This window comes from Mixophyes fleayi, assembly GCF_038048845.1.
Source record: "Mixophyes fleayi isolate aMixFle1 chromosome 2 unlocalized genomic scaffold, aMixFle1.hap1 SUPER_2_unloc_3, whole genome shotgun sequence".
In the NCBI taxonomy this organism is placed as follows: domain Eukaryota; kingdom Metazoa; phylum Chordata; class Amphibia; order Anura; family Limnodynastidae; genus Mixophyes; species Mixophyes fleayi.
Window position 1 is genome coordinate 398,795 of NW_027445880.1, and position 27,425 is coordinate 426,219.

The window sequence follows — 27,425 nt, forward strand, 5'->3', positions numbered from 1 at the left end:
GGATGCTGTCCCTATGCTAAAGAGGACTGGCCTTCACTATGTTTACTCCAATTGATGTCAGGGATTTTTATTGTGAGAAAGCATTTTCAGCGATTTTTACTATCACGTCATTGGACTTTCAGCAATCCCATTGCCCTCTGCTCCGGGATCCCATGGTGTGGTCACCTGTCCAGATGTAGGCTGATATGTGGATCTGCTGTAGTTTAGAAGATTGAGACAAGAAATTTTAAGTCTGCATGGGAAGTTTGCCTGAAAGCGTTGCAACCAAGTAAAGCAAAGAGAGAAGATGGAGGTAAAGTACGAGAGGAACTCTTTATCATCATCTGCCAAACTCATGTGCACTGGATCCTTAAGCAGTCATCAAGAAGGGTTAAATATCTTTAGATTAATGCTTGTGTTTTTAAGGAATTGCTTCAAGCTAACTTCATTTCTCATCCCGCATCCTTGAAGTTTGTCAAAACTTGTAAAAATCATTGGAGCACCCTTACATTTCTCTTCAGGCTTAGAAAAGGAAACATTTTAATGCAACCTGTTATCATTTGGCAAATTGTTCATGTGCAGTGACGCAATCTGCATCCCATATTTTTGGCTGAAATTGCACTGGATGAGGATGGAAAAGTCAAGAATTTTAGTTCGAGAAAAGATTTCCATTGACATTTTCTCTCATGACTTTGCAGATCATTACATTCCTTTTGCAGCTTGAAGGGACAAATGTTTGAATAAAAGCTGGTAAACTTTCAGGAGACTGGTTACTTGAACTCTAGGAATAAGTCAACTAAATCCAACGAGAAATCCAACACTGACCATCAGGGAATATAACCCTGGATGCTGTCCCTATGCTAAAGAGGACTGGCCTTCACTATGTTTACTCCAATTGATGTCAGGGATTTTTATTGTGAGAAAGCATTTTCAGTGATTTCTACTATCACGTCTTTGGACTTTCAGCAATCCCATTGCCCTCTGCTCCGGGATCCCATGGTGTGGTCACCTGTCCAGATGTAGGCTGATATGTGGATCTGCTGTAGTTTAGAAGATTGAGACAAGAAATTTTAAGTCTGCATGGGAAGTTTGCCTGAAAGCGTTGCAACCGAGTAAAGCAAAGAGAGAAGATGGAGGTAAAGTACGAGAGGAACTCTTTATCATCATCTGCCAAACTCATGTGCACTGGATCCTTAAGCAGTCATCAAGAAGGGTTAAATATCTTTAGATTAATGCTTGTATTTTTAAGGAATTGCTTCAAGCTAACTTCATTTCTCATCCCCCATCCTTGAAGTTTGTCAAAACTTGTAAAAATCATTGGAGCACCCTTACATTTCTCTTCAGGCTTAGAAAAGGAAACAGTTTAATGCAACCTGTTATCATTTGGCAAATTGTTCATGTGCAGTGACGCAATCTGCATCCCCTATTTTTGGCTGAAATTGCACTGGATGAGGATGGAAAAGTCAAGAATTTTAGTTTGAGAAAAGATTTCTATTGACATTTTCTCTCATGACTTTGCAGATCCTCACATTCCTTTTCCAGCTTGAAGGGACAAATGTTTTAATAAAAGCTAGTAAACTTTCAGGAGACTGGCTACTTGAACTCTAGGAATAAGTCAACTAAAGCCAATTCTCATGCCTAAACAGTTAAGTGAAACGCAACTTTTGCTTTTTCTTTGATATTACTGGAATGAACATTAGTTAAATCTATAAGAAGCAAACTGCTTCACTGGTTTTTCTGTAATGGTGCTGTGTATATAAACACATACAGCCATGACTTCTAATTTATACTCTTTGACGGTTTTTCACAATGTGTCCACGAAGTAGACAGTCTGAATAAGCTTAAAATGTTTCGCCCGTACGGGGATCGAACCCCCGACCTTGGCGTAATTAGCACCACGCTCTAACCAGCTGAGTTAACCGGCCCATGATTTACTATTGGTTACATGTTCTGCTGAGCAGGGTTTCATACACATCATGGTGATCGCTAAGATATGTTCTCTAGTGAGTGAAAATCTCAAAAGGATCTTTGGAGCGTAAACAGACAAAAACGAGAAATCCAACACTGACTATCAGGGAATATAACCCTGGATGCTGTCCCTATGCTAAAGAGGACTGGCCTTCACTATGATTACTCCAATTGATGTCAGGGATTTTTATTGTGAGAAAGCATTTTCAGCGATTTCTACTATCACGTCTTTGGACTTTCAGCAATCCCATTGCCCTCTGCTCCGGGATCCCATGGTGTGGTCACCTGTCCAGATGTAGGCTGATATGTGGATCTGGGTGAGGATGGAAAAGTCAAGAATTTTAGTTCGAGAAAAGATTTACATTGACATTTTCTCTCATGACTTTGCAGATTCTCACATTCCTTTTCCAGCTTGAAGGGACAAATGTTTTAATAAAAGCTAGTAAACTTTCAGGAGACTGGCTACTTGAACTCTAGGAATAAGTCAACTAAATCCAATTCTCATGCCTAAACAGTTAAGTAAAACGCAACTTTTGCTGTTTCTTTGATATTACTGGAATAAACATTAGTTAAATCTATAACAAGCAGACAAGCAAACTGCTTCACTGGTTTTTCTGTAATGGTGCTGTGTATATAAACACATACAGCCATGACTTCTAATTTATACTCTTTGACGGGTTTTTCACAATGTGTCCACGAAGTAGACAGTCTGAATAACCTTAAAATTTTTGGCCCTTACGGGGATCGAACCTGCGACCTTGGTGTTATTAGCACCATGCTCTAACCAGCGGAGCTAACCGGCCCATGTTTTACTATTGGTTACTTGTTCTGCTGAGCAGGGTTTCATACACATCATGGTGATCGCTAAGATATGTTCTCCAGTGAGTGAAAATCTCAAAAGGATCTTTGGAGCGTAAACAGACAAAAATGAGAAATCCAACACTGACCATCAGGGAATATAACCCTGGATGCTGTCCCTATGCTAAAGAGGACTGGCCTTCACTATGTTTACTCCAATTGATGTCAGGGATTTTTATTGTGAGAAAGCATTTTCAGCGATTTTTACTATCACGTCTTTGGACTTTCAGCAATCCCATTGCCCTCTGCTCCGGGATCCCATGGTGTGGTCACCTGTCCAGATGTAGGCTGATATGTGGATCTGCTGTAGTTTAGAAGATTGAGACAAGAAATTTTAAGTCTGCATGGGAAGTTTGCCTGAAAGCGTTGCAACCAAGTAAAGCAAAGAGAGAAGATGGAGGTAAAGTACGAGAGGAACTCTTTATCATCATCTGCCAAACTCATGTGCACTGGATCCTTAAGCAGTCATCAAGAAGGGTTAAATATCTTTAGATTAATGCTTGTGTTTTTAAGGAATTGCTTCAAGCTAACTTCATTTCTCATCCCGCATCCTTGAAGTTTGTCAAAACTTGTAAAAATCATTGGAGCACCCTTACATTTCTCTTCAGGCTTAGAAAAGGAAACATTTTAATGCAACCTGTTATCATTTGGCAAATTGTTCATGTGCAGTGACGCAATCTGCATCCCCTATTTTTGGCTGAAATTGCACTGGATGAGGATGGAAAAGTCAAGAATTTTAGTTTGAGAAAAGATTTCCATTGACATTTTCTCTCATGACTTTGCAGATCCTCACATTCCTTTTCCAGCTTGAAGGGACAAATGTTTTAATAAAAGCTGGTAAACTTTTAGGAGACTGGCTACTTGAACTCTAGGAATAAGTCAACTAAATCCAATTCTCATGCCTAAACAGTTAAGTGAAACGCAACTTTTGCTTTTTCTTTGATATTACTGAAATGAACATTAGTTAAATCTATAATAAGCAAACTGCTTCACTGATTTTTCTGTAATGGTGCTGTGTATATAAACACATACAGCCATGACTTCTAATTTATACTTCTTGACGGTTTTTCACAATGTGTCCACAAAGTATACAGTCTGAATAACCTTAAAATGCTTGCCCCTACTGGGATTGAACCCACGATCTTGGTGTTATTAGCACCACGCTCTAACCAGCTGAGCTAACCGGCCCATGTTTTACTATTGGTTACATGTTCTGCTGAGCAGGGTTTCATACACATCATGGTGATCGCTAAGATACGTTCTCCAGTGAGTGAAAATCTGAAAAGGATCTTTGGAGCGTAAACAGACAAAAACGAGAAATCCAACATTGACCATCAGGGAATATAAACCTGGATGCTGTCCCTATGCTAAAGAGGAATGGCATTCACTATGTTTACTCCATTTGATTTCAGGGATTTTTATTGTGAGAAAGCATTTTCAGCGATTTCTACTATCACGTCTTTGGACTTTCAGCAATCCCATTGCCCTCTGCTCCGGGATCCCATGGTGTGGTCACCTGTCCAGATGTAGGCTGATATGTGGATCTGCTGTAGTTTAGAAGATTGAGACAAGAAGTTTTAAGTCTGCATGGGAAGTTTGCCTGAAAGAGAGAAGATGGAGGTAAAGTACGAGAGGAACTCTTTATTATCATCTGCCAAACTCATGTGCACTGGATCCTTAAGCAGTCATCAAGAAGGGTTAAATATCTTTAGATTAATGCTTGTGTTTTTAAGGAATTGCTTCAAGCTAACTTCATTTCTCATCCCGCATCCTTGAAGTTTGTCAAAACTTGTAAAAATCATTGGAGCACCCTTACATTTCTCTTCAGGCTTAGAAAAGGAAACATTTTAATGCAACCTGTTATCATTTGGCAAATTGTTCATGTGCAGTGACGCAATCTGCATCCCCTATTTTTGGCTGAAATTGCACTGGATGAGGATGGAAAAGTCAAGAATTTTAGTTCGAGAAAAGATTTCCATTGACATTTTCTCTCATGACTTTGCAGATCCTCACATTCCTTTTGCAGCTTGAAGGGACAAATGTTTTAATAAAAGCTGGTAAACTTTCAGGAGACTGGTTACTTGAACTCTAGGAATAAGTCAACTAAATCCAATTCTCATGCCTAAACAGTTAAGTGAAATGCAACTTTTGCTTTTTCTTTGATATTACTGGAATGAACATTAGTTAAATCTATAACAAGCAAACTGCTTCACTGGTTTTTCTGTAATGGTGCTGTGTATATAAACACATAGAGCCATGACTTCTAATTTATACTCTTTGACGGTTTTTCACAATGTGTCCACGAAGTAGACAGTCTGAATAACCTTAAAATTTTTGGCCTGTACGGAGATCGAACCCGCGACATTGGCGTTATTAGCACCACGCTCTAACCAGCTGAGCTAACCGGCCCATGTTTTACTATTGGTTACATGTTCTGCTGAGCAGGGTTTCATACACATCATGGTGATCGCTAAGATATGTTCTCCAGTGAGTGAAAATCTCAAAAGGATCTTTGGAGCGTAAACAGACAAAAACGAGAAATCCAACACTGACCATCAGGGAATATAACCCTGGATGCTGTCCCTATGCTAAAGAGGACTGGCCTTCACTATGTTTACTCCATTTGATGTCAGGGATTTTTATTGTGAGAAAGCATTTTCAGCGATTTCTACTATCACGTCTTTGGACTTTCAGCAATCCCATTGCCCTCTGCTCCGGGATCCCATGGTGTGGTCACCTGTCCAGATGTAGGCTGATATGTGGATCTGCTGTAGTTTAGAAGATTGAGACAAGAAGTTTTAAGTCTGCATGGGAAGTTTGCCTGAAAGCGTTGCAACCGAATAAAGCAAAGAGAGAAGATGGAGGTAAAGTACGAGAGGAACTCTTTATCATCATCTGCCAAACTCATGTGCACTGGATCCTTAAGCAGTCATTATGAAGGGTTAAATATCTTTAGATTAATGCTTGTGTTTTTAAGGAATTGCTTCAAGCTAATTTCATTTCTCATCCCGCATCCTTGAAGTTTGTCAAAACTTGTAAAAATCATTGGAGCACCCTTACATTTCTCTTCAGGCTTAGAAAAGGAAACATTTTAATGCAACCTGTTATCATTTGGCAAATTGTTCATGTGCAGTGACGCAATCTGCATCCCCTATTTTTTGCTGAAATTGCACTGGGTGAGGATGGAAAAGTCAGGAATTTTAGTTCGAGAAAAGATTTCTATTGACATTTTCTCTCATGACTTTGCAGATCCTCACATTCCTTTTCCAGCTTGAAGGGTGAAATGTTTTAATAAAAGCTAGTAAACTTTCAGGAGACTGGCTACTTGAACTCTAGGAATAAGTCAACTAAATCCAATTCTCATGCCTAAACAGTTAAGTGAAACGCAACTTTTGCTTTTTCTTTGATATTACTGGAATGAACATTAGTTAAATCTATAACAAGCAAACTGCTTCACTGGTTTTTCTGTAATGGTGCTGTGTATATAAACACATACAGCCATGACTTCTAATTTATACTCTTTGACGGTTTTTCACAATGTGTCCACGAAGTAGACAGTCTGAATAACCTTAAAATGTTTGGCCCATACGGGGATCGAACCCTCAACCTTGGCGTTATTAGCACCACGCTCTAACCAGCTGAGCTAACCGGCCCATGTTTTACGATTGGTTACATGTTCTGCTGAGCAGGGTTTCATACACATCATGGTGATCGCTAAGATATGTTCTCCAGTGAGTGAAAATCTCAAAAGGATCTTTGGAGCGTAAACAGACAAAAACGAGAAATCCAACACTGACCATCAGGGAATATAACCCTGGATGCTGTCCCTATGCTAAAGAGGACTGGCCTTCACTATGTTTACTCCATTTGATGTCAGGGATTTTTATTGTGAGAAAGCATTTTCAGCGATTTCTACTATCATGTCTTTGGACTTTCAGCAATCCCATTGCCCTCTGCTCCGGGATCCCATGGTGTGGTCACCTGTCCAGATGTAGGCTGATATGTGGATCTGCTGTAGTTTAGAAGATTGAGACAAGAAGTTTTAAGTCTGCATGGGAAGTTTGCCTGAAAGAGAGAAGATGGAGGTAAAGTACGAGAGGAACTCTTTATTATCATCTGCCAAACTCATGTGCACTGGATCCTTAAGCAGTCATCAAGAAGGGTTAAATATCTTTAGATTAATGCTTGTGTTTTTAAGGAATTGCTTCAAGCTAACTTCATTTCTCATCCCGCATCCTTGAAGTTTGTCAAAACTTGTAAAAATCATTGGAGCACCCTTACATTTCTCTTCAGGCTTAGAAAAGGAAACATTTTAATGCAACCTGTTATCATTTGGCAAATTGTTCATGTGCAGTGACGCAATCTGCATCCCCTATTTTTGGCTGAAATTGCACTGGATGAGGATGGAAAAGTCAAGAATTTTAGTTCGAGAAAAGATTTCCATTGACATTTTCTCTCATGACTTTGCAGATCCTCACATTCCTTTTGCAGCTTGAAGGGACAAATGTTTTAATAAAAGCTGGTAAACTTTCAGGAGACTGGTTACTTGAACTCTAGGAATAAGTCAACTAAATCCAATTCTCATGCCTAAACAGTTAAGTGAAATGCAACTTTTGCTTTTTCTTTGATATTACTGGAATGAACATTAGTTAAATCTATAACAAGCAAACCGCTTCACTGGTTTTTCTGTAATGGTGCTGTGTATATAAACACATAGAGCCATGACTTCTAATTTATACTCTTTGACGGTTTTTCACAATGTGTCCACGAAGTAGACAGTCTGAATAACCTTAAAATTTTTGGCCTGTACGGAGATCGAACCCGCGACATTGGTGTTATTAGCACCACGCTCTAACCAGCTGAGCTAACCGGCCCATGTTTTACTATTGGTTACATGTTCTGCTGAGCAGGGTTTCATACACATCATGGTGATCGCTAAGATATGTTCTCCAGTGAGTGAAAATCTCAAAAGGATCTTTGGAGCGTAAACAGACAAAAACGAGAAATCCAACACTGACCATCAGGGAATATAACCCTGGATGCTGTCCCTATGCTAAAGAGGACTGGCCTTCACTATGTTTACTCCATTTGATGTCAGGGATTTTTATTGTGAGAAAGCATTTTCAGCGATTTCTACTATCACGTCTTTGGACTTTCAGCAATCCCATTGCCCTCTGCTCCGGGATCCCATGGTGTGGTCACCTGTCCAGATGTAGGCTGATATGTGGATCTGCTGTAGTTTAGAAGATTGAGACAAGAAGTTTTAAGTCTGCATGGGAAGTTTGCCTGAAAGAGAGAAGATGGAGGTAAAGTACGAGAGGAACTCTTTATTATCATCTGCCAAACTCATGTGCACTGGATCCTTAAGCAGTTATCAAGAAGGGTTAAATATCTTTAGATTAATGCTTGTGTTTTTAAGGAATTGCTTCAAGCTAACTTCATTTCTCATCCCGCATCCTTGAAGTTTGTCAAAACTTGTAAAAATCATTGGAGCACCCTTACATTTCTCTTCAGGCTTAGAAAAGGAAACATTTTAATGCAACCTGTTATCATTTGGCTAATTGTTCATGTGCAGTGACGCAATCTGCATCCCCTATTTTTGGCTGAAATTGCACTGGATGAGGATGGAAAAGTCAAGAATTTTAGTTCGAGAAAAGATTTCCATTGACATTTTCTCTCATGACTTTGCAGATCCTCACATTCCTTTTGCAGCTTGAAGGGACAAATGTTTTAATAAAAGCTGGTAAACTTTCAGGAGACTGGTTACTTGAACTCTAGGAATAAGTCAACTAAATCCAATTCTCATGCCTAAACAGTTAAGTGAAATGCAACTTTTGCTTTTTCTTTGATATTACTGGAATGAACATTAGTTAAATCTATAACAAGCAAACTGCTTCACTGGTTTTTCTGTAATGGTGCTGTGTATATAAACACATACAGCCATGACTTCTAATTTATACTCTTTGACGGTTTTTCACAATGTGTCCACGAAGTAGACAGTCTGAATAACCTTAAAATTTTTGGCCTGTACGGGGATCGAACCCGTGACCTTGGCGTTATTAGCACCATGCTCTAACCAGCTGAGCTAACCGGCCCATGTTTTACTATTGGTTACATGTTCTCCTGAGCAGGGTTTCATAGACATCATGGTGATCGCTAAGTTACGTTCTCCAGTGAGTGAAAATCTCAAAAGGATCTTTGGAGCGAAAACAGACAAAAACGAGAAATCCAACACTGACCATCAGGGAATATAATCCTGGATGCAGTCCCTATGCTAAAGAGGACTGGCCTTCTCTATGTTTACTCCAATTGATGTCAGGGATTTTTATTGTGAGAAAGCATTTTCAGCGATTTCTACTATCACGTCTTTGGACTTTCAGCAATCCCATTGCCCTCTGCTCCGGGATCCCATGGTGTGGTCACCTGTCCAGATGTAGGCTGATATGTGGATCTGCTGTAGTTTAGAAGATTGAGACAAGAAGTTTTAAGTCTGCATGGGAAGTTTGCCTGAAAGCGTTGCAACCGAGTAAAGCAAAGAGAGAAGATGGAGGTAAAGTACGAGAGGAACTCTTTATCATCATCTGCCAAACTCATGTGCAATGGATCCTTAAGCAGTGATCAAGAAGGGTTAAATATCTTTAGATTAATGCTTGTGTTTTTAAGGAATTGCTTCAAGCTAACTTCATTTCTCATCCCGCATCCTTGAAGTTTGTGAAAACCTGTAAAAATCATTGGAGCACCCTTACATTTCTCTTCAGGCTTAGAAAAGGAAACATTTTAATGCAACCTGTTATCATTTGGCAAATTGTTCATGTGCAGTGACGCAATCTGCATCCCCTATTTTTGGCTGAAATTGCACTGGATGAGGATGGAAAAGTCAATAATTTTAGTTCGAGAAAAGATTTCCATTGACATTTTCTCTCATGACTTTGCAGATCCTCACATTCCTTTTGCAGCTTGAAGGGACAAATGTTTTAATAAAAGCTGGTAAACTTTCAGGAGACTGGCTACTTGAACTCTAGGAATAAGTCAACTAAATCCAATTCTCATGCCTAAACAGTTAAATGAAACGCAACTTTTGCTTTTTCTTTGATATTACTGGAATGAACATTAATTAAATCTATAACAAGCAAACTGCTTCACTGGTTTTTCTGTAATGGTGCTGTGTATATAAACACATACAGCCATGACTTCTAATTTATACTCTTTGACGGTTTTTCACAATGTGTCCTTGAAGTAGACAGTCTGAATAACCTTAAAATTTTTGGCCCGTACGGGGATCGAACCCGCGACCTTGGCGTTATTAGCACCATGCTCTAACCAGCTGAGCTAACCGGCCCATGTTTTACTATTGGTTACATGTTCTCCTGAGCAGGGTTTCATAGACATCATGGTGATCGCTAAGTTACGTTCTCCAGTGAGTGAAAATCTCAAAAGGATCTTTGGAGCGAAAACAGACAAAAACGAGAAATCCAACACTGACCATCAGGGAATATAATCCTGGATGCAGTCCCTATGCTAAAGAGGACTGGCCTTCTCTATGTTTACTCCAATTGATGTCAGGGATTTTTATTGTGAGAAAGCATTTTCAGCGATTTCTACTATCACGTCTTTGGACTTTCAGCAATCCCATTGCCCTCTGCTCCGGGATCCCATGGTGTGGTCACCTGTCCAGATGTAGGCTGATATGTGGATCTGCTGTAGTTTAGAAGATTGAGACAAGAAGTTTTAAGTCTGCATGGGAAGTTTGCCTGAAAGCGTTGCAACCGAGTAAAGCAAAGAGAGAAGATGGAGGTAAAGTACGAGAGGAACTCTTTATCATCATCTGCCAAACTCATGTGCAATGGATCCTTAAGCAGTGATCAAGAAGGGTTAAATATCTTTAGATTAATGCTTGTGTTTTTAAGGAATTGCTTCAAGCTAACTTCATTTCTCATCCCGCATCCTTGAAGTTTGTGAAAACCTGTAAAAATCATTGGAGCACCCTTACATTTCTCTTCAGGCTTAGAAAAGGAAACATTTTAATGCAACCTGTTATCATTTGGCAAATTGTTCATGTGCAGTGACGCAATCTGCATCCCCTATTTTTGGCTGAAATTGCACTGGATGAGGATGGAAAAGTCAATAATTTTAGTTCGAGAAAAGATTTCCATTGACATTTTCTCTCATGACTTTGCAGATCCTCACATTCCTTTTGCAGCTTGAAGGGACAAATGTTTTAATAAAAGCTGGTAAACTTTCAGGAGACTGGCTACTTGAACTCTAGGAATAAGTCAACTAAATCCAATTCTCATGCCTAAACAGTTAAATGAAACGCAACTTTTGCTTTTTCTTTGATATTACTGAAATGAACATTAATTAAATCTATAACAAGCAAACTGCTTCACTGGTTTTTCTGTAATGGTGCTGTGTATATAAACACATACAGCCATGACTTCTAATTTATACTCTTTGACGGTTTTTCACAATGTGTCCTTGAAGTAGACAGTCTGAATAACCTTAAAATGTTTGGCCCGTACGGGGATCGAACCTGTGATGTTGGCGTTATTAGCACCATGCTCTAACCAGCTGAGCTAACCGGCCCATGTTTTACTATTGGTTACATGTTCTGCTGAGCAGGGTTTCATACACATCATGGTGATCGCTAACATATGTTCTCCAGTGAGTGAAAATCTCAAAAGGATCTTTGGAGCGTAAACAGACAAAAACGAGAAATCCAACACTGACCATCAGGGAATATAACCCTGGATGCTGTCCCTATGCTAAAGAGGACTGGCCTTCACTATGTTTACTTCATTTGATGTCAGGGATTTTTATTGTGAGAAAGCATTTTCAGCGATTTCTACTATCACGTCTTTGGACTTTCAGAAATCCCATTGCCCTCTGCTCCGGGATCCCATGGTGTGGTCACCTGTCCAGATGTAGGCTGATATGTGGATCTGCTGTAGTTTAGAAGATTGAGACAAGAAGTTTTAAGTCTGCATGGGAAGTTTGCCTGAAAGCGTTGCAACCGAGTAAAGCAAAGAGAGAAGATGGAGGTAAAGTACGAGAGGAACTCTTTATCATCATCTGCCAAACTCATGTGCACTGGATCCTTAAGCAGTCATCAAGAAGGGTTAAATATCTTTAGATTAATGCTTGTGTTTTTAAGGAATTGCTTCAAGCTAACTTCATTTCTCATCCCGCATCCTTGAAGTTTGTCAAAACTTGTAAAAATCATTGGAGCACCCTTACATTTCTCTTCAGGCTTAGAAAAGGAAACATTTTAATGCAACCTGTTATCATTTGGCAAATTGTTCATGTGCAGTGATGCAATCTGCATCCCCTATTTTTGGCTGAAATTGCACTGGATGAGGATGGAAAAGTCAAGAATTTTAGTTCGAGAAAAGATTTCCATTGACATTTTCTCTCATGACTTTGCAGATCCTCACATTCCTTTTGCAGCTTGAAGGGACAAATGTTTTAATAAAAGCTGGTAAACTTTCAGGAGACTGGTTACTTGAACTTTAGGAATAAGTCAACTAAATCCAATTCTCATGCCTAAACAGTTAAGTGAAACGCAACTTTTGCTTTTTCTTTGATATTACTGGAATGAACATTAGTTAAATCTATAACAAGCAAACTGCTTCACTGGTTTTTCTGTAATGGTGCTGTGTATATAAACACATACAGCCATGACTTCTAATTTATACTCTTTGACGGTTTTTCACAATGTGTCCACGAAGTAGACAGTCTGAATAACCTTAAAATTTTTGGCCCGTACGGGGATCGAACACGCGACATTGGCGTTATTAGCACCACGCTCTAACCAGCTGAGCTAACCTGCCCATGTTTTACTATTGGTTACATGTTCTGCTGAGCAGGGTTTCATACACATCATGGTGATCGCTAAGATATGTTCTCCAGTGAGTGAAAATCTCAAAAGGATCTTTGGAGCGTAAACAGACAAAAACGAGAAATCCAACACTGACCATCAGGGAATATAACCCTGGATGCTGTCCCTATGCTAAAGAGGACTGGCCTTCACTATGTTTACTCCAATTGATGTCAGGGATTTTTTTTGTATGAAAGCATTTTCAGCGATTTCTACTATCACGTCTTTGGACTTTCAGCAATCCCATTGCCCTCTGCCCTGGGATCCCATGGTGTGGTCACCTGTCCAGATGTAGGCTGATATGTGGATCTGCTGTAGTTTAGAAGATTGAGACAAGAAGTTTTAAGTCTGCATGGGAAGTTTGCCTGAAAGCGTTGCAACCGAGTAAAGCAAAGAGAGAAGAGGGAGGTAAAGTACGAGAGGAACTCTTTATCATCATCTGCCAAACTCATGTGCACTGGATCCTTAAGCAGTCATCAAGAAGGGTTAAATATCTTTAGATTAATGCTTGTGTTTTTAAGGAATTGCTTCAAGCTAACTTCATTTCTCATCCCGCATCCTTGAAGTTTGTCAAAACTTGTAAAAATCATTGGAGCACCCTTACATTTCTCTTCAGGCTTAGAAAAGGAAACATTTTAATGCAACCTGTTATCATTTGGCAAATTGCTCATGTGCAGTGACGCAATCAGCATCCCCTATTTTTGGCTGAAATTGCACTGGATGAGGATGGAAAAGTCAAGAATTTTAGTTCGAGAAAAGATTTCCATTGACATTTTCTCTCATGACTTTGCAGATCCTCACATTCCTTTTGCAGCTTGAAGGGACAAATGTTTTAATAAAAGCTGGTAAACTTTCAGGAGACTGGTTGCTTGAACTCTAGGAATAAGTCAACTAAATCCAATTCTCATGCCTAAACAGTTAAGTGAAAAGCAACTTTTGCTTTTTCTTTGATATTACTGGAATGAACATTAGTTAAATCTATAACAAGCAAACTGCTTCACTGGTTTTTCTGTAATGGTGCTGTGTATATAAACACATACAGCCATGACTTCTAATTTATACTCTTTGACGGTTTTTCACAATGTGTCCACGAAGTAGACAGTCTGAATAACCTTATAATTTTTGGCCCGTACGGGGATCGAACCTGCGACCTTGGCGTTATTAGCACCATGCTCTAACCAGCTGAGATAACCGGCCCATGTTTTACTATTGGCTACATGTTCTGCTGAGCAGGGTTTCATACACAGCATGGTGATCTCTAAGATATGTTCTCCAGTGAGTGAAAATCTCAAAAGGATCTTTGGAGCGTAAACAGACAAAAACAAGAAATCCAACACTGACCATCAGGGATTATAACCCTGGATGCTGTCCCTATGCTAAAGAGGACTGGCCTTCACTATGTTTACTCCAATTGATGTCAGGGATTTTTTTTGTATGAAAGCATTTTCAGCGATTTCTACTATCACGTCTTTGGACTTTCAGCAATCCCATTGCCCTCTGCTCTGGGATCCCATGGTGTGGTCACCTGTCCAGATGTAGGCTGATATGTGGATCTGCTGTAGTTTAGAAGATTGAGACAAGAAGTTTTAAGTCTGCATGGGAAGTTTGCCTGAAAGCATTGCAACCGAGTAAAGCAAAGAGAGAAGATGGAGGTAAAGTACGAGAGGAACTCTTTATCATCATCTGCCAAACTCATGTGCAATGGATCCTTAAGCAGTGATCAAGAAGGGTTAAATATCTTTAGATTAATGCTTGTGTTTTTAAGGAATTGCTTCAAGCTAACTTTATTTCTCATCCCGCATCCTTGAAGTTTGTCAAAACTTGTAAAAATCATTGGAGCACCCTTACATTTCTCTTCAGGCTTAGAAAAGGAAACATTTTAATGCAACCTGTTATCATTTGGCAAATTGTTCATGTGCAGTGACGCAATCTGCATCCCCTATTTTTGGCTGAAATTGCACTGGATGAGGATGGAAAAGTCAATAATTTTAGTTCGAGAAAAGATTTCCATTGACATTTTCTCTCATGACTTTGCAGATCCTCACATTCCTTTTGCAGCTTGAAGGGACAAATGTTTTAATAAAAGCTGGTAAACTTTCAGGAGACTGGCTACTTGAACTCTAGGAATAAGTCAACTAAATCCAATTCTCATGCCTAAACAGTTAAATGAAACGCAACTTTTGCTTTTTCTTTGATATTACTGGAATGAACATTAGTTAAATCTATAACAAGCAAACTGCTTCACTGGTTTTTCTGTAATGGTGCTGTGTATATAAACACATACAGCCATGACTTCTAATTTATACTCTTTGACGGTTTTTCACAATGTGTCCTTGAAGTAGACAGTCTGATTAACCTTAAAATGTTTGGCCCGTACGGGGATCGAACCTGTGACCTTGGCGTTATTAGCACCACGCTCTATTTTTACTCCAATTGATGTCAGGGATTTTTATTGTGAGAAAGCATTTTCAGCGATTTCTACTATCACATCTTTGGACTTTCAGAAATCCCATTGCCCTCTGCTCCGGGATCCCGTAGGCTTATATGTGGATCTGCTGTAGTTTAGAAGATTGAGACAAGAAGTTTTAAGTCTGCATGGGAAGTTTGCCTGAAAGCGTTGCAACCGAGTAAAGCAAAGAGAGAAGATGGAGGTAAAGTACGAGAGGAACTCTTTATCATCATCTGCCAAACTCATGTGCACTGGATCCTTAAGCAGTCATCAAGAAGGGTTAAATATCTTCAGATTAATGCTTGTGTTTTTAAGGAATTGCTTCAAGCTAACTTTATTTCTCATCCCGCATCCTTGAAGTTTGTCAAAACTTGTAAAAATCATTGGAGCACCCTTACATTTCTCTTCAGGCTTAGAAAAGGAAACATTTTAATGCAACCTGTTATCATTTGGCAAATTGTTCATGTGCAGTGACGCAATCTGCATCCCCTATTTTTGGCTGAAATTGCACTGGATGAGGATGGAAAAGTCAATAATTTTAGTTCGAGAAAAGATTTCCATTGACATTTTCTCTCATGACTTTGCAGATCCTCACATTCCTTTTGCAGCTTGAAGGGACAAATGTTTTAATAAAAGCTGGTAAACTTTCAGGAGACTGGCTACTTGAACTCTAGGAATAAGTCAACTAAATCCAATTCTCATGCCTAAACAGTTAAATGAAACGCAACTTTTGCTTTTTCTTTGATATTACTGGAATGAACATTAGTTAAATCTATAACAAGCAAACTGCTTCACTGGTTTTTCTGTAATGGTGCTGTGTATATAAACACATACAGCCATGACTTCTAATTTATACTCTTTGACGGTTTTTCACAATGTGTCCTTGAAGTAGACAGTCTGATTAACCTTAAAATGTTTGGCCCGTACGGGGATCGAACCCGTGACCTTGGCGTTATTAGCACCACGCTCTATTTTTACTCCAATTGATGTCAGGGATTTTTATTGTGAGAAAGCATTTTCAGCGATTTCTACTATCACATCTTTGGACTTTCAGAAATCCCATTGCCCTCTGCTCCGGGATCCCGTAGGCTTATATGTGGATCTGCTGTAGTTTAGAAGATTGAGACAAGAAGTTTTAAGTCTGCATGGGAAGTTTGCCTGAAAGCGTTGCAACCGAGTAAAGCAAAGAGAGAAGATGGAGGTAAAGTACGAGAGGAACTCTTTATCATCATCTGCCAAACTCATGTGCACTGGATCCTTAAGCAGTCATCAAGAAGGGTTAAATATCTTCAGATTAATGCTTGTGTTTTTAAGGAATTGCTTCAAGCTAACTTCATTTCTCATCCCGCATCCTTGAAGTTTGTCAAAACTTGTAAAAATCATTGGAGCACCCTTACATTTCTCTTCAGGCTTAGAAAAGGAAACATTTTAATGCAACCTGTTATCATTTGGCAAATTGTTCATGTACAGTGACGCAATCTGCATCCCCTATTTTTGGCTGAAATTGCACTGGATGAGGATGGAAAAGTCAAGAATTTTAGTTCGAGAAAAGATTTCCATTGACATTTTCTCTCATGACTTTGCAGATCCTCACATTCCTTTTGCAGCTTGGAGGGACAAATGTTTTAATAAAAGCTGGTAAACTTTCAGGAGACTGGTTACTTGAACTCTAGGAATAAGTCAACTAAATCCAATTCTCATGCCTAAACAGTTAAATGAAACGCAACTTTTGCTTTTTCTTTGATATTACTGGAATGAACATTAGTTAAATCTATAACAAGCAAACTGCTTCACTGGTTTTTCTGTAATGGTGCTGTGTATATAAACACATACAGCCATGACTTCTAATTTATACTCTTTGACGGTTTTTCACAATGTGTCCACGAAGTAGACAGTCTGAATAACCTTAAAATGTTTGGCCCGTACGGGGATCGAACCCGTGACCTTGGTGTTATTAGCACCACGCTCTAACCAGCTGAGCTAACCGGCCCATGTTTTACTATTGGTTACATGTTCTGCTGAGCAGGGTTTCATACACATCATGGTGATCGCTAAGATATGTTCTCCAGTGAGTGAAAATCTCAAAAGGATCTTTGGAGCGTAAACAGACAAAAACGAGAAATCCAACACTGACCATCAGGGAATATAACCCTGGATGCTGTCCCTATGCTAAAGAGGACTGGCCTTCACTATGTTTACTAGAATTGATGTCAGGGATTTTTTTTGTATGAAAGCATTTTCAGCGATTTCTACTATCACGTCTTTGGACTTTCAGCAATCCCATTGCCCTCTGCTATGGGATCCCATGGTGTGCTCACCTGTCCAGATGTAGGCTGATATGTGGATCTGCTGTAGTTTAGAAGATTGAGACAAGAAGTTTTAAGTCTGCATGGGAAGTTTGCCTGAAAGCGTTGCAACCGAGTAAAGCAAAGAGAGAAGATGGAGGTAAAGTACGAGAGGAACTCTTTATCATCATCTGCCAAACTCATGTGCAATGGATCCTTAAGCAGTGATCAAGAAGGGTTAAATATCTTTAGATTAATGCTTGTGTTTTTAAGGAATTGCTTTAAGCTAACTTCATTTCTCATCCCGCATCCTTGAAGTTTGTCAAAACTTGTAAAAATCATTGGAGCACCCTTACATTTCTCTTCAGGCTTAGAAAAGAAAACATTTTAATGCAACCTGTTATCATTTGACAAATTGTTCATGTGCAGTGACGCAATCTGCATCCCCTATTTTTGGCTGAAATTGCACTGGATGAGGATGGAAAAGTCAAGAATTTTAGTTCGAGAAAAGATTTCCATTGACATTTTCTCTCATGACTTTGCAGATCCTCACATTCCTTTTGCAGCTTGGAGGGACAAATGTTTTAATAAAAGCTGGTAAACTTTCAGGAGACTGGTTACTTGAACTCTAGGAATAAGTCAACTAAATCCAATTCTCATGCCTAAACAGTTAAGTGAAACGCAACCTTTGCTTTGATATTACTGGAATGAACATTAATTAAATCTATAACAAGCAAACTGCTTCACTGGTTTTTCTGTAATGGTGCTGTGTATATAAACACATACAGCCATGACTTCTAATTTATACTCTTTGACGGTTTTTCACAATGTGTCCTTGAAGTAGACAGTCTGAATAACCTTAAAATGTTTGGCCCGTACGGGGATCGAACCTGTGACCTTGGCGTTATTAGCACCACGCTCTAACCAGCTGAGCTAACCGGCCCATGTTTTACTATTGGTTACATGTTCTGCTGAGCAGGGTTTCATACACATCATGGTGATCGATAAGATATGTTCTCTAGTGAGTGAAAATCTCAAAAGGATCTTTGGAGCGTAAACAGACAAAAACGAGAAATCCAACACTGACCATCAGGGAATATAACCCTGGATGCTGTCCCTATGCTAAAGAGGACTGGCCTTCACTATGTTTACTAGAATTGATGTCAGGGATTTTTTTTGTATGAAAGCATTTTCAGCGATTTCTACTATCACGTCTTTGGACTTTCAGCAATCCCATTGCCCTCTGCTCTGGGATCCCATGGTGTGGTCACCTGTCCAGATGTAGGCTGATATGTGGATCTGCTGTAGTTTAGAAGATTGAGACAAGAAGTTTTAAGTCTGCATGGGAAGTTTGCCTGAAAGCATTGCAACCGAGTAAAGCAAAGAGAGAAGATGGAGGTAAAGTACGAGAGGAACTCTTTATCATCATCTGCCAAACTCATGTGCAATGGATCCTTAAGCAGTGATCAAGAAGGGTTAAATATCTTTAGATTAATGCTTGTGTTTTTAAGGAATTGCTTCAAGCTAACTTTATTTCTCATCCCGCATCCTTGAAGTTTGTCAAAACTTGTAAAAATCATTGGAGCACCCTTACATTTCTCTTCAGGCTTAGAAAAGGAAACATTTTAATGCAACCTGTTATCATTTGGCAAATTGTTCATGTGCAGTGACGCAATCTGCATCCCCTATTTTTGGCTGAAATTGCACTGGATGAGGATGGAAAAGTCAATAATTTTAGTTCGAGAAAAGATTTCCATTGACATTTTCTCTCATGACTTTGCAGATCCTCACATTCCTTTTGCAGCTTGAAGGGACAAATGTTTTAATAAAAGCTGGTAAACTTTCAGGAGACTGGCTACTTGAACTCTAGGAATAAGTCAACTAAATCCAATTCTCATGCCTAAACAGTTAAATGAAACGCAACTTTTGCTTTTTCTTTGATATTACTGGAATGAACATTAGTTAAATCTATAACAAGCAAACTGCTTCACTGGTTTTTCTGTAATGGTGCTGTGTATATAAACACATACAGCCATGACTTCTAATTTATACTCTTTGACGGTTTTTCACAATGTGTCCTTGAAGTAGACAGTCTGATTAACCTTAAAATGTTTGGCCCGTACGGGGATCGAACCCGTGACCTTGGCGTTATTAGCACCACGCTCTATTTTTACTCCAATTGATGTCAGGGATTTTTATTGTGAGAAAGCATTTTCAGCGATTTCTACTATCACATCTTTGGACTTTCAGAAATCCCATTGCCCTCTGCTCCGGGATCCCGTAGGCTTATATGTGGATCTGCTGTAGTTTAGAAGATTGAGACAAGAAGTTTTAAGTCTGCATGGGAAGTTTGCCTGAAAGCGTTGCAACCGAGTAAAGCAAAGAGAGAAGATGGAGGTAAAGTACGAGAGGAACTCTTTATCATCATCTGCCAAACTCATGTGCACTGGATCCTTAAGCAGTCATCAAGAAGGGTTAAATATCTTCAGATTAATGCTTGTGTTTTTAAGGAATTGCTTCAAGCTAACTTCATTTCTCATCCCGCATCCTTGAAGTTTGTCAAAACTTGTAAAAATCATTGGAGCACCCTTACATTTCTCTTCAGGCTTAGAAAAGGAAACATTTTAATGCAACCTGTTATCATTTGGCAAATTGTTCATGTACAGTGACGCAATCTGCATCCCCTATTTTTGGCTGAAATTGCACTGGATGAGGATGGAAAAGTCAAGAATTTTAGTTCGAGAAAAGATTTCCATTGACATTTTCTCTCATGACTTTGCAGATCCTCACATTCCTTTTGCAGCTTGGAGGGACAAATGTTTTAATAAAAGCTGGTAAACTTTCAGGAGACTGGTTACTTGAACTCTAGGAATAAGTCAACTAAATCCAATTCTCATGCCTAAACAGTTAAATGAAACGCAACTTTTGCTTTTTCTTTGATATTACTGGAATGAACATTAGTTAAATCTATAACAAGCAAACTGCTTCACTGGTTTTTCTGTAATGGTGCTGTGTATATAAACACATACAGCCATGACTTCTAATTTATACTCTTTGACGGTTTTTCACAATGTGTCCACGAAGTAGACAGTCTGAATAACCTTAAAATGTTTGGCCCGTACGGGGATCGAACCCGTGACCTTGGTGTTATTAGCACCACGCTCTAACCAGCTGAGCTAACCGGCCCATGTTTTACTATTGGTTACATGTTCTGCTGAGCAGGGTTTCATACACATCATGGTGATCGCTAAGATATGTTCTCCAGTGAGTGAAAATCTCAAAAGGATCTTTGGAGCGTAAACAGACAAAAACGAGAAATCCAACACTGACCATCAGGGAATATAACCCTGGATGCTGTCCCTATGCTAAAGAGGACTGGCCTTCACTATGTTTACTAGAATTGATGTCAGGGATTTTTTTTGTATGAAAGCATTTTCAGCGATTTCTACTATCACGTCTTTGGACTTTCAGCAATCCCATTGCCCTCTGCTATGGGATCCCATGGTGTGCTCACCTGTCCAGATGTAGGCTGATATGTGGATCTGCTGTAGTTTAGAAGATTGAGACAAGAAGTTTTAAGTCTGCATGGGAAGTTTGCCTGAAAGCGTTGCAACCGAGTAAAGCAAAGAGAGAAGATGGAGGTAAAGTACGAGAGGAACTCTTTATCATCATCTGCCAAACTCATGTGCAATGGATCCTTAAGCAGTGATCAAGAAGGGTTAAATATCTTTAGATTAATGCTTGTGTTTTTAAGGAATTGCTTTAAGCTAACTTCATTTCTCATCCCGCATCCTTGAAGTTTGTCAAAACTTGTAAAAATCATTGGAGCACCCTTACATTTCTCTTCAGGCTTAGAAAAGAAAACATTTTAATGCAACCTGTTATCATTTGACAAATTGTTCATGTGCAGTGACGCAATCTGCATCCCCTATTTTTGGCTGAAATTGCACTGGATGAGGATGGAAAAGTCAAGAATTTTAGTTCGAGAAAAGATTTCCATTGACATTTTCTCTCATGACTTTGCAGATCCTCACATTCCTTTTGCAGCTTGGAGGGACAAATGTTTTAATAAAAGCTGGTAAACTTTCAGGAGACTGGTTACTTGAACTCTAGGAATAAGTCAACTAAATCCAATTCTCATGCCTAAACAGTTAAGTGAAACGCAACCTTTGCTTTGATATTACTGGAATGAACATTAGTTAAATCTATAACAAGCAAACTGCTTCACTGGTTTTTCTGTAATGGTGCTGTGTATATAAACACATACAGCCATGACTTCTAATTTATACTCTTTGACGGTTTTTCACAATGTGTCCTTGAAGTAGACAGTCTGAATAACCTTAAAATGTTTGGCCCGTACGGGGATCGAACCTGTGACCTTGGCGTTATTAGCACCACGCTCTAACCAGCTGAGCTAACCGGCCCATGTTTTACTATTGGTTACATGTTCTGCTGAGCAGGGTTTCATACACATCATGGTGATCGATAAGATATGTTCTCTAGTGAGTGAAAATCTCAAAAGGATCTTTGGAGCGTAAACAGACAAAAACGAGAAATCCAACACTGACCATCAGGGAATATAACCCTGGATGCTGTCCCTATGCTAAAGAGGACTGGCCTTCACTATGTTTACTCCAATTGATGTCAGGGATTTTTATTGTGAGAAAGCATTTTCAGCGATTTCTACTATCACGTCTTTGGACTTTCAGCAATCCCATTGCCCTCTGCTCCGGGATCCCATGGTGTGGTCACCTGTCCAGATGTAGGCTGATATGTGGATCTGCTGTAGTTTAGAAGATTGAGACAAGAAATTTTAAGTCTGCATGGGAAGTTTTCCTGAAAGCGTTGCAACCGAGTAAAGCAAAGAGAGAAGATGGAGGTAAAGTACGAGAGGAACTCTTTATCATCATCTGCCAAACTCATGTGCAATGGATCCTTAAGCAGTGATCAAGAAGGGTTAAATATCTTTAGATTAATGCTTGTGTTTTTAAGGAATTGCTTCAAGCTAACTTCATTTCTCATCCCGCATCCTTGAAGTTTGTCAAAACTTGTAAAAATCATTGGAGCACCCTTACATTTCTCTTCAGGCTTAGAAAAGGAAACATTTTAATGCAACCTGTTATCATTTGGCAAATTGTTCATGTGCAGTGACGCAATCTGCATCCCCTATTTTTGGCTGAAATTGCACTGGATGAGGATGGAAAAGTCAATAATTTTAGTTCGAGAAAAGATTTCCATTGACATTTTCTCTCATGACTTTGCAGATCCTCACATTCCTTTTGCAGCTTGAAGGGACAAATGTTTTAATAAAAGCTGGTAAACTTTCAGGAGACTGGCTACTTGAACTCTAGGAATAAGTCAACTAAATCCAATTCTCATGCCTAAACAGTTAAATGAAACGCAACTTTTGCTTTTTCTTTGATATTACTGGAATGAACATTAGTTAAATCTATAACAAGCAAACTGCTTCATTGGTTTTTCTGTAATGGTGCTGTGTATATAAACACATACAGCCATGACTTCTAATTTATACTCTTTGACGGTTTTTCACAATGTGTCCTTGAAGTAGACAGTCTGATTAACCTTAAAATGTTTGGCCCGTACGGGGATCGAACCCGTGACCTTGGCGTTATTAGCACCACGCTCTATGTTTACTCCAATTGATGTCAGGGATTTTTATTGTGAGAAAGCATTTTCAGCGATTTCTACTATCACGTCTTTGGACTTTCAGAAATCCCATTGCCCTCTGCTCCGGGATCCCGTAGGCTGATATGTGGATCTGCTGTAGTTTAGAAGATTGAGACAAGAAGTTTTAAGTCTGCATGGGAAGTTTGCCTGAAAGCGGTGCAACCGAGTAAAGCAAAGAGAGAAGATGGAGGTAAAGTACGAGAGGAACTCTTTATCATCATCTGCCAAACTCATGTGCACTGGATCCTTAAGCAGTCATCAAGAAGGGTTAAATATCTTTAGATTAATGCTTGTGTTTTTAAGGAATTGCTTCAAGCTAACTTCATTTCTCATCCCGCATCCTTGAAGTTTGTCAAAACTTGTAAAAATCATTGGAGCACCCTTACATTTCTCTTCAGGCTTAGAAAAGGAAACATTTTAATGCAACCTGTTATCATTTGGCAAATTGTTCATGTGCAGTGACGTAATCTGCATCCCCTATTTTTGGCTGAAATTGCACTGGATGAGGATGGAAAAGTCAAGAATTTTAGTTCCAGAAAAATTTTCCATTGACATTTTCTCTCATGACTTTGCAGATCCTCACATTCCTTTTGCAGCTTGGAGGGACAAATGTTTTAATAAAAGCTGGTAAACTTTCAGGAGACTGGTTACTTGAACTCTAGGAATAAGTCAACTAAATCCAATTCTCATGCCTAAACAGTTAAATGAAACGCAACTTTGGCTTTTTCTTTGATATTACTGGAATGAACATTAGTTAAATCTATAACAAGCAAACTGCTTCACTGGTTTTTCTGTAATGGTGCTGTGTATATAAACACATACAGCCATGACTTCTAATTTATACTCTTTGACGGTTTTTCACAATGTGTCCACGAAGTAGACAGTCTGAATAACCTTAAAATGTTTGGCCTGTACGGGGATCGAACCCGTGACCTTGGCGTTATTAGCACCACGCTCTAACCAGCTGAGCTAACCGGCCCATGTTTTACTATTGGTTACATGTTCTGCTGAGCAGGGTTTCATAGACATCATGGTGATCGCTAAGATACGTTCTCCAGTGAGTGAAAATCTCAAAAGGATCTTTGGAGCGAAAACAGACAAAAACGAGAAATCCAACACTGACCATCAGGGAATATAATCCTGGATGCAGTCCCTATGCTAAAGAGGACTGGCCTTCTCTATGTTTACTCCAATTGATGTCAGGGATTTTTATTGTGAGAAAGCATTTTCAGCGATTTCTACTATCACGTCTTTGGACTTTCAGAAATCCCATTGCCCTCTGCTCCGGGATCCCATGGTGTGGTCACCTGTCCAGATGTAGGCTGATATGTGGATCTGCTGTAGTTTAGAAGATTGAGACAAGAAGTTTTAAGTCTGCATGGGAAGTTTGCCTGAAAGCGTTGCAACCGAGTAAAGCAAAGAGAGAAGATGGAGGTAAAGTACGAGAGGAACTCTTTATCATCATCTGCCAAACTCATGTGCACTGGATCCTTAAGCAGTCATCAAGAAGGGTTAAATATCTTTAGATTAATGCTTGTGTTTTTAAGGAATTGCTTCAAGCTAACTTCATTTCTCATCCCGCATCCTTGAAGTTTGTCAAAACTTGTAAAAATCATTGGAGCACCCTTACATTTCTCTTCAGGCTTAGAAAAGGAAACATTTTAATGCAACCTGTTATCATTTGGCAAATTGTTCATGTGCAGTGACGCAATCTGCATCCCCTATTTTTGGCTGAAATTGCACTGGATGAGGATGGAAAAGTCAAGAATTTTAGTTCGAGAAAAGATTTCCATTGACATTTTCTCTCATGACTTTGCAGATCCTCACATTCCTTTTGCAGCTTGGAGGGACAAATGTTTTAATAAAAGCTGGTAAACTTTCAGGAGACTGGTTACTTGAACTCTAGGAATAAGTCAACTAAATCCAATTCTCATGCCTGAACAGTTAAGTGAAACGCAACTTTTGCTTTGATATTACTGGAATGAACATTAATTAAATCTATAACAAGCAAACTGCTTCACTGGTTTTTCTGTAATGGTGCTGTGTATATAAACACATACAGCCATGACTTCTAATTTATACTCTTTGACGGTTTTTCACAATGTGTCCTTGAAGTAGACAGTCTGAATAACCTTAAAATGTTTGGCCTGTACAGGGATCGAACCCGTGACCTTGGCGTTATTAGCACCACGCTCTAACCAGCTGAGCTAACCGGCCCATGTTTTACTATTGGTTACATGTTCTGCTGAGCAGGGTTTCATACACATCATGGTGATCGCTAAGATATGTTCTCCAGTGAGTGAAAATCTCAAAAGGATCTTTGGAGCGTAAACAGACAAAAACGAGAAATCCAACACTGACCATCAGGGAATATAACCCTGGATGCTGTCCCTATGCTAAAGAGGACTGGCCTTCACTATGTTTACTAGAATTGATGTCAGGGATTTTTTTTGTATGAAAGCGTTTTCAGCGATTTCTACTATCATGTCTTTGGACTTTCAGCAATCCCATTGCCCTCTGCTCTGGGATCCCATGGTGTGGTCACCTGTCCAGATGTAGGCTGATATGTGGATCTGCTGTAGTTTAGAAGATTGAGACAAGAAGTTTTAAGTCTGCATGGGAAGTTTGCCTGAAAGCGTTGCAACCGAGTAAAGCAAAGAGAGAAGATGGAGGTAAAGTACGAGAGGAACTCTTTATCATCATCTGCCAAACTCATGTGCACTGGATCCTTAAGCAGTCATCAAGAAGGATTAAATATCTTTAGATTAATGCTTGTGTTTTTAAGGAATTGCTTCAAGCTAACTTCATTTCTCATCCCGCATCCTTGAAGTTTGTCAAAACTTGTAAAAATCATTGGAGCACCCTTACATTTCTCTTCAGGCTTAGAAAAGGAAACATTTTAATGCAACCTGTTATCATTTGGCAAATTGTCATGTGCAGTGACGCAATCTGCATCCCCTATTTTTGGCTGAAATTGCACTGGATGAGGATGGAAAAGTCAAGAATTTTAGTTCCAGAAAAATTTTCCATTGACATTTTCTCTCATGACTTTGCAGATCCTCACATTCCTTTTGCAGCTTGGAGGGACAAATGTTTTAATAAAAGCAGGTAAACTTTCAGGAGACTTGTTACTTGAACTCTAGGAATAAGTCAACTAAATCCAATTCTCATGCCTAAACAGTTAAATGAAACGCAACTTTTGCTTTTTCTTTGATATTACTGGAATGAACATTAGTTAAATCTATAACAAGCAAACTGCTTCACTGGTTTTTCTGTAATGGTGCTGTGTATATAAACACATACAGCCATGACTTCTAATTTATACTCTTTGACGGTTTTTCACAATGTGTCCACGAAGTAGACAGTCTGAATAACCTTAAAATGTTTGGCCTGTACGGGGATCGAACCCGTGACCTTGGCGTTATTAGCACCACGCTCTAACCAGCTGAGCTAACCGGCCCATGTTTTACTATTGGTTACATGTTCTGCTGAGCAGGGTTTCATAGACATCATGGTGATCGCTAAGATACGTTCTCCAGTGAGTGAAAATCTCAAAACGATCTTTGGAGCGAAAACAGACAAAAACGAGAAATCCAACACTGACCATCAGGGAATATAATCCTGGATGCAGTCCCTATGCTAAAGAGGACTGGCCTTCTCTATGTTTACTCCAATTGATGTCAGGGATTTTTATTGTGAGAAAGCATTTTCAGCGATTTCTACTATCACGTCTTTGGACTTTCAGAAATCCCATTGCCCTCTGCTCCGGGATGCCATGGTGTGGTCACCTGTCCAGATGTAGGCTGATATGTGGATCTGCTGTAGTTTAGAAGATTGAGACAAGAAGTTTTAAGTCTGCATGGGAAGTTTGCCTGAAAGCGTTGCAACCGAGTAAAGCAAAGAGAGAAGATGGAGGTAAAGTACGAGAGGAACTCTTTATCATCATCTGCCAAACTCATGTGCACTGGATCCTTAAGCAGTCATCAAGAAGGGTTAAATATCTTTAGATTAATGCTTGTGTTTTTAAGGAATTGCTTCAAGCTAACTTCATTTCTCATCCCGCATCCTTGAAGTTTGTTAAAACTTGTAAAAATCATTGGAGCACCCTTACATTTCTCTTCAGGCTTAGAAAAGGAAACATTTTAATGCAACCTGTTATCATTTGGCAAATTGTTCATGTGCAGTGACGCAATCTGCATCCCCTATTTTTGGCTGAAATTGCACTGGATGAGGATGGAAAAGTCAAGAATTTTAGTTCGAGAAAAGATTTCCATTGACATTTTCTCTCATGACTTTGCAGATCCTCACATTCCTTTTGCAGCTT

At 39.3% G+C, this 27,425-nt stretch overlaps 11 non-coding genes across 11 annotated transcripts; all 11 read right to left on the bottom strand.

The window, feature by feature from the left end:
* Positions 1-5,140: 5,140 nt before the first annotated feature.
* TRNAI-AAU (transfer RNA isoleucine (anticodon AAU)) lies at positions 5,141-5,214 on the bottom strand. Its single transcript has one exon. It is a non-coding gene; the product is annotated as a tRNA-Ile (tRNA).
* A 1,170-nt stretch (positions 5,215-6,384) lies between these two features.
* Positions 6,385-6,458, bottom strand: TRNAI-AAU (transfer RNA isoleucine (anticodon AAU)). The gene has a single exon. It is a non-coding gene; the product is annotated as a tRNA-Ile (tRNA).
* A 2,368-nt stretch (positions 6,459-8,826) lies between these two features.
* TRNAI-AAU (transfer RNA isoleucine (anticodon AAU)) lies at positions 8,827-8,900 on the bottom strand. Its single transcript has one exon. It is a non-coding gene; the product is annotated as a tRNA-Ile (tRNA).
* Positions 8,901-10,070: 1,170 nt separating this feature from the next.
* Positions 10,071-10,144, bottom strand: TRNAI-AAU (transfer RNA isoleucine (anticodon AAU)). Its single transcript has one exon. It is a non-coding gene; the product is annotated as a tRNA-Ile (tRNA).
* Positions 10,145-17,044: 6,900 nt separating this feature from the next.
* Positions 17,045-17,118, bottom strand: TRNAI-AAU (transfer RNA isoleucine (anticodon AAU)). Its single transcript has one exon. It is a non-coding gene; the product is annotated as a tRNA-Ile (tRNA).
* Positions 17,119-18,282: 1,164 nt separating this feature from the next.
* On the bottom strand, positions 18,283-18,356 carry TRNAI-AAU (transfer RNA isoleucine (anticodon AAU)). The gene has a single exon. It is a non-coding gene; the product is annotated as a tRNA-Ile (tRNA).
* A 2,169-nt stretch (positions 18,357-20,525) lies between these two features.
* TRNAI-AAU (transfer RNA isoleucine (anticodon AAU)) lies at positions 20,526-20,599 on the bottom strand. The gene has a single exon. It is a non-coding gene; the product is annotated as a tRNA-Ile (tRNA).
* A 1,164-nt stretch (positions 20,600-21,763) lies between these two features.
* Positions 21,764-21,837, bottom strand: TRNAI-AAU (transfer RNA isoleucine (anticodon AAU)). The gene has a single exon. It is a non-coding gene; the product is annotated as a tRNA-Ile (tRNA).
* Positions 21,838-24,006: 2,169 nt separating this feature from the next.
* Positions 24,007-24,080, bottom strand: TRNAI-AAU (transfer RNA isoleucine (anticodon AAU)). The gene has a single exon. It is a non-coding gene; the product is annotated as a tRNA-Ile (tRNA).
* Positions 24,081-25,244: 1,164 nt separating this feature from the next.
* On the bottom strand, positions 25,245-25,318 carry TRNAI-AAU (transfer RNA isoleucine (anticodon AAU)). Its single transcript has one exon. It is a non-coding gene; the product is annotated as a tRNA-Ile (tRNA).
* Positions 25,319-26,487: 1,169 nt separating this feature from the next.
* TRNAI-AAU (transfer RNA isoleucine (anticodon AAU)) lies at positions 26,488-26,561 on the bottom strand. Its single transcript has one exon. It is a non-coding gene; the product is annotated as a tRNA-Ile (tRNA).
* Positions 26,562-27,425: the final 864 nt, after the last annotated feature.